This window comes from Mobula birostris, chromosome 4 (genome assembly GCF_030028105.1).
Source record: "Mobula birostris isolate sMobBir1 chromosome 4, sMobBir1.hap1, whole genome shotgun sequence".
NCBI lineage: Eukaryota > Metazoa > Chordata > Chondrichthyes > Myliobatiformes > Myliobatidae > Mobula > Mobula birostris.
The window spans coordinates 118,684,208-118,691,415 of NC_092373.1; positions in this window are offsets into that span (position 1 = coordinate 118,684,208).

A 7,208-nucleotide genomic window follows, 5' to 3' on the forward strand; every position below is an offset into this window, starting at 1 on the left:
CTAATCTAATCTAATATAATCTAATATTTTACTGCCATCATGGCTCAATACTGACCACGCTTATTAACCAGCGCAAAATATTGTAAAATGTAGTTTCACCCTTTAAACTCTAACCTGAACAGTCAGCACTGACAAACTGTCTCTCTTGAAGAATGCTTTTGGTATGCTCTTTATGCCCCTGAAGAAAGAAATGTTATTATCTGCTCATGTTGCAAAACCACATCTTAAAATATGGCATTCTCATTTATTGTCGAGTTGCTACACCACATCCCTTGGTTCCATGCTGAGTTACTTACTTCAGTTTCCTTATTACACAGTACACACTTGCCTTGGTTAAACTGCTGTCCAAGTACATTTAACAATATTGTGTGACACTAACGATATCTTTATCAGACATGACATTATCCACTGAGGTACTGCATGTTAAATACAGACCACATCTGCCTTCTCCATAAGGCCATAAGATATAAGAGCAGAATTAGGCCATTTGGCCCATCGAGTCTGCTCTACCGTTTCATCATGGCTGATCCATTTTCCCTCTCAGTCCCAATTTCCTGCCTTCTCCCTGTATCCCTTCATGCCCTGACTAATTAAGAATCTATCACCCTCTGTCTTAAATATACCCAATGACTAGGCCTTCTGTCTCTCCAGCACAAGGGGCCTCTCTCTTGTTTACCAGTACTTCAATTAAAATTTAAAGGTAAATGTAATGTTAATATCTGCAAAATCCTGCTTAACTTACCAAGTATTTCCACCATTTTCTACTTTCATTTAAAATTTAATGTAAAAGGTCCCTTCCCCCACCCCATTTTATGTCTTTCTGCTGCTTTAGACCATAAGACATAGGAGCAGAATTAGGCATTCGACCCATTGAGTCTGATCATGACGGATCCATTTCCCTCTCAACCCCATTTTTCTGCCTTCTCCCTGAATTCTTTCACACCCTGACTAATCAAGAACCTATCAACTTCTACTTTAAATACAACTAATGACTTAGCGTCCACAACCGCCTGTGGCAATGAATTCCACAGATTCACCACCCTGGCTAATGAAATTCCTCCTCGGCTCCATTCTAAATGGGCTACCCTCTATTCTGAGGCTGTGCGCTCTGCTCTTAAGGCCAATTTATACTTGTACATCAAATCGACACCGTAGGTATGGCATAGCTACACCATATCCTACGGCTACACCATATCCTACGCCGTAGACGGATGCGCACCTCCCCAAAAATGTAACTATGCGTCGCGGCAACACAGACCGCAACAACTGTGATTGGTCCACTTGGTAGCATCGCATTTCCTCCTACACTGCAATAGCTTCCCATTGGGCGACTGAAGAGCAGGGAAGGAACTCTGGCTGCAATGCTTTCCATAAAGCTTTACAGACCTCCCAAATTATGGAGGACCCTGTGCTTGATGCCAGTTTGTAGCTATCTGCTACAGCCTGTTGACTTCCACCTGAAGCTAAAACTCGAATGGTGATTGCCAGTCTCTGAGTATACTGTGCGTACACTGATGCGAAATAAATGGTTGGAGGCGATGAACCAAATCATCAAATCTACCTGCCGACATCTGAAAATATTTGAAATGCATTTCCTCGCCCATGTCTCTCAGTGGCCGGACAAGCACAGAAAATTCACCCTCCTTCAGTTTCAGTCACCATTGTTTGAAGTTTGAGTTTTTTCGCGTTGAGTTTCAACATGAAGAAGCTCAACACGGTGGCATAGAAACCCCATTGCCAACTAGCGTTTTGGCGATGAATTGCAGAGCGACGCAGACACACCAACACACATGTATAAATGCTCACAACGGCGTAGCCCACTTGTGTAAACTACGACGTAGGCTAGTACGCACAAGTATAAATCAGCCTTCAAGTCTTAGTCTTAGACTCTGCCACTATAGGAAATATCCTCTTCACATCCACTCTATCTAGGCCTTTCAACATTCGACAGGTTTCAGTGAAATCCCCACCTTATTCAAGTTGCTGAAGTGATGTATGCAAACAGTAATATTCCCATCAAGGGCTGGAGCCTTTATATTTCAGCAGCCTGGCTATGTGCTGGCAGTCACACGGAATGGCACTGCTTACCTCCAAATAAGACAACAATAAAAAATTCAAAGCTGCACCATTGCACTCGAATCGCAAATAGAGTTTAGTATTCATTGACAACTTGTTAAGACTTTAATTTCTCTGAGTAAATATTAGTGAGATGTTGCACAAATTGGCTGCAATATTCCCCTACAATCACACAAAGATGATTCCGTTACAGATTCCATTGGTTGTACAGTGCTTTAAGGTGTCCTGGAGTAGTGGAGTAGTTCTAAATAAATGCAATCTTCTTTTCAAGCAATTAATCAATTATTTGTGGAAACTGTTTATTTAATCTTTAGACAATATTTTCAGTCTAATGATTAAAGGTATGCTTCACTGAATATAACATTCAAACTATCTGGACATTAGATTCTCTCAAGTAAGCTGGTCTACAGCAAACTCTAGTGAAGATCCTTGTGGTTTTCTGCAATGCAGATGGTATCAGTATCGTAACTGTACAGCCTGGGGTCATGTTCAGGGTAAAGTCAGTCCACCCAAAATGAAACAATCTTGTACATTCTTTATTACAATCCTCTTGTCTGTGTAAAGCTCACTCCCTTAAACAACAGAGTATAGTATGAGACTGAGCTAACCTGGGCAAGCAGGGCAAAAGTTAGAATACAGTTTTATCTTGCTAGATTTTGGCATTATTTTCTTGCTTCTTCAGCAAACCTTCCCTTTTATACCATAATACTTGTTTCACACAAAGGTAACAGTGAAGCAGTGAAAATCAATCTCGTTCCATTGCCCACCTTGAAATGGGAAAAACATATATGACTTATTGTACAAATCAACCAAATACAGATTTATGTTTGACGGAGGAAACCACCTTCATTATTTCTTAAGCAACTGCCATGCTCCATAAACTGTCTCATATTTCCTCCAACTTAATTCATACATTGCAATCATACTCATAGGAAAAATCTAACGCAAAAATAAACAGTAAAGCTGCACATTGAAGTATATATGACTATAGCTTTATCCTCAAGCATGGATGAAGATGTCAGGTGGCACTTAAATGCCAAAAAAGTAGATTTTGTGCGGTGTTATTAACAATATACAACTGTGTAAGAGTTCCTACAAACAGTGGAACTGGGGAAAACAGGAGAACAAATTGGGGAACAAACAGTGAAAGAGTTCCTAAAAACATTCTAAAGAGGTGAAATTTATGTTATATCATCGTGGTAAACTAACAACCAGAAACAATAATCTACATTCATAAAATCATTCATTCAGTATTCCTCATGTTGGAAACGGTGCATCTCAACACCTGCAAAGAGCCATCACCACTTTTTGTAATACACTTACGGAGAATATATGGTATATATAATTATCTGGATAGACAGGGTCTGATTAGGAACAGTCAACATGGATTTGTGCGGGGAAGGTCATGTTTGACAAATCTTATTGAATTTTTTGAAGAGGTTACTAGGAATGTTGACGAGGGTAAAGCGGTGGATGTTGTCTATATGGACTTCAGTAAGGCCTTTGACAAGGTCCCACATGGAAGGTTGGTTAAGAAGGTTCAGTCGTTAGGTATTAATATTGAAGTAGTAACATGGATTCAGCAGTGGCTGGATGGGAGACGCCAGAGAGTAGTGGTGGATAACTGTTTGTCAGATTGGAGGCCAGTGACTAGTGGTGTGCCTCAGGGATCTGTACTGGGTCCAATGTTATTTATCATATACATTAATGATCTGGATGATGGGGTGGTAAATTGGATTAGTAAGTATGCAGATGATACTAAGATAGGTGGAGTTGTAGATAATGAAGCAGGTTTTCAAAACTTGCAGAGAATTAGGCCAGTTAGAAGAGTGGGCTGAAAGACGGCAGATGGAGTTTAATGCTGATAAACGTGAGGTGCTACATTTTGGTAGGACGAATCAAAATAGGACATACATGGTAAATGGTAGGGCATTGAAGAATGCAGTGGAACAGAGGGATCTAGGAATAATGGTGCATAGTTCCCTGAAGGTGGAATCTCTTGTGGATAGGGTGGTGATGAAAGCTTTTGGTATGCTGGCCTTTATAAATCAGAGCATTGAGTACAGGAGTTGGGATGTAATGTTGAAATTGTACAAGGCATTGGTGAGGCCAAATTTGGAGTATTGTGTACAGTTTTGGTCACCGAATTATAGGAAAGATGCCAACAAAATAGAGAGAGTACAGAAAAGATTTACTAGAATGTTACCTGGGTTTCGTCACCTAAGTTACAGAGAAAGGTTGAACAAGTTGGGTCTTCATTCTTTGGAATGTAGAAGGTTGAGGGGGGACTTGATAAAGGTATTTAAAATTATGAGGGGTATAGATAGAGCTGATGTAGATAGGCTTTTTCCATTGAGAGTGGGGGAGATTCAAACAAGAGGACATGAGTTGAGAGTTAAAGGGCAAAAGTTAAGGGGTAACATGAGAGGGAACTTCTTTACTCAGAGAGTGGTAGCTGTGTGGAACGAACTTCCAGCAGAAGTGGTTGAGGCAAGTTCGATGTTGTCGCTTAAAGTTAAATTGGACAGGTACATGGACAGGAAAGGAATGGAGGGTTATGGGCTGAGTGCAGTTCAGTGGGACTAGGTGAGAGTAAGAGCTCGGCACGGACTAGATGGGCCGAGATGGCCTGTTTCCGTGCTGTAATTGTTATATGGTTACATATATGGAGAAGAAATAAGTGCTGAAAATCATCTGACGTCACATGGAATCTGTGAATAGATAAATGGAGGCCATTGGACTGCCGGTGATACGCCGTGGGGTGATGCAGCCTAACAGTGACCTCTAGGGTTGTGCTGCACTTCCGGGTTATGCTGGTGCTGGTGCAGCAGACACTGGCCCTACTCTGCGTGCTGGTCGGGAGAGTGGGAGAGTGGGAGAAAAAGGTTTAGGTTGGTCTGTAGTGTTCTTTTGTTCAGTTTTAATTAGTTCTGTTTTAAATTTTGAATGTGGCTGCTTATATAACTTGTGTTTGGTTGTCTTACAGTGGCCGCAAAGGAGTTTTTTCCGGGCTACCCCTTGTTTTGGGTGGCTATTTTTTTCCGTCTTTGCATAGGCAGTCCTCAAGCACTAGCAGTAATAGAGGCGTTTAGCATGTTTTCAACGAAAAGTGAGCCAATAATTAAATAGTGGTGAGCTTGAGGAGAATGCAGCTGACCTGCGACGTTGTAGAGAATTGGCAGATGTGCTCCAGATGCCCTTTAAGGCAATAGAGAGCACCCCAAGAGAGCCATGAATTAAGACTCCAGACCAGAAAGAAAGAGACAGGTGGGTGACCATGGTAAGGAAATGCAGAGTAAGAGGTGCACACTGTCCAGGGCACTAACCCCAGAGTTGGAAGTATCCAACCATTTTGAACATCTAGCAATGCTTGACGACAACCATGGAACCTCTGAGGTGGTAGGCAGGACAGAGGAGCCCCACAGGATTCGCTCTAATCCTAAAGATGGAAAGGAAAGCTACGTCGCGTCCGGAGTTTCTCCGATTAGCAGACGATTTCCCTCCACACCGCTCTGACGTAGTGGGGAACCGCGTACGAGGCAAGTTACAGCAGTGGTTTGCCATTGCCTTCTGCCGGGTGGGTTTCCAAAGAGATCACCAGCTCGTAACCCAGCACGGATGGAAAGCGTGCAGGGGAGCTGGCCGGATTCGAACTTGGGACCTTTTGCCCCAAAGTCCGATGCTGATGCCACTACGCCACCAGCCAGGTCAATCCAAAAGATAAACCCCATAAACAGGAAGTAGTGATAGTAGGGGACTCAGTTATCGGGGGTGGGGAGTGGAATTGAGAATCAGGTGTGTATTGACAAGGAGTCCTGTACGGTGTGTTGTTTACCAGAAGCACAAGTGGGAGACCTCCCTGGATGAGTAGATAAACTCCTGGCCACAGCTGGGGTGGATCCAGTAGTCATTGTCCACATCGGAACAAATGATACAGGGAAGGGCAGACTGTCAGTTCTGCAAGACAAATTTAAAGAGTTAGGTGGGAAGCTCAGGGACGGAACCGACAAGGTGGTCTTCTCAATGTTCTGCCTGTGCCACACACCAGTCCAGGTAAGATGGAGGAGATTAGAAGATTTACTGCACGGCTCAAATCATGGTGTAGGTTAGAGGGGCATAGATTTATGGCATATTGGGGTCCCTTTGAGGCAGGTAGAACCATAGACAGGTTGCATTTGAACCGGAGGGGCTTGTAAACAGGTTCTTCCTCTTGGAAGCTGTCAGGACAGAAGACAGTGCCAGTCTGAGAGGCGGACGGGTCTACGAGTCAACAATTGGCACTGAGGCAAAGCCGAAGAGACAGACGTCAGGCAGAGCCATGGTAGTAGGGAACTCCATAGTGAGAGGTACAGAAAGGGGTTTCTGTGGCAACAGGCAAGATTTAAGGATGGTGTGTTACCTCCCTGGTGCCGGGATCCAGGATGTCACGGACCGATTGCAGGGAATCCTCAAGAGTGAAGGTGAACATCCGGAAGTGGTGGTGCATGTCGGCACAAATGACGTGGGGAAGAAGAGGAAAGACATTCTACAGCACGACTTCAGAGAACTCGGAAGAAGGCTGAAAAGCAGGACTTCCAGGATGGTTATCTCCAGTTTGTTTCCAGTTCCCCGTGCTGGAGTGGTCAAGAACAGGGAGATAATGGATCTGAATGTGTGGCTGAGGAACTGGTGCAGGAAGCAAGGATTTACATTCTTGGACCACTGGGGTATGTTTTGGGGTAAGGATGAATTCTACAAAAGGGACGGGTTGCACCTTAATAAAGCAGGGCACCTGCATTCTGGCAGCCAGGTTTGCCTCTGCAACACGGGTATGTTTAAACTAAGTAGTGGCAGGGAGGGGACAAACTGGAAACATAAGGATGGAGATAAAGGGAAAGTGAGAATAAGAAAAGTTAAGAATGACAGTAGAATCAACAGAGCAGAAAGTTCAAGAAGGGATCGTACAGTATGGCCAAGTGAAATAGGAATTGATATGGGAGTGAGGGGAGTAATGAATTAAAAGTATTGTATATGAATGCATGGAGTATAAGAAATAAAGTGGATGAGTTTGAGGCACAGGTGGAAATTGGTAAGTATGAAGTTGTGGGAATAACAGAGACATGGCTTCAAGTGGACAGGGCCTGGGAAAAGAA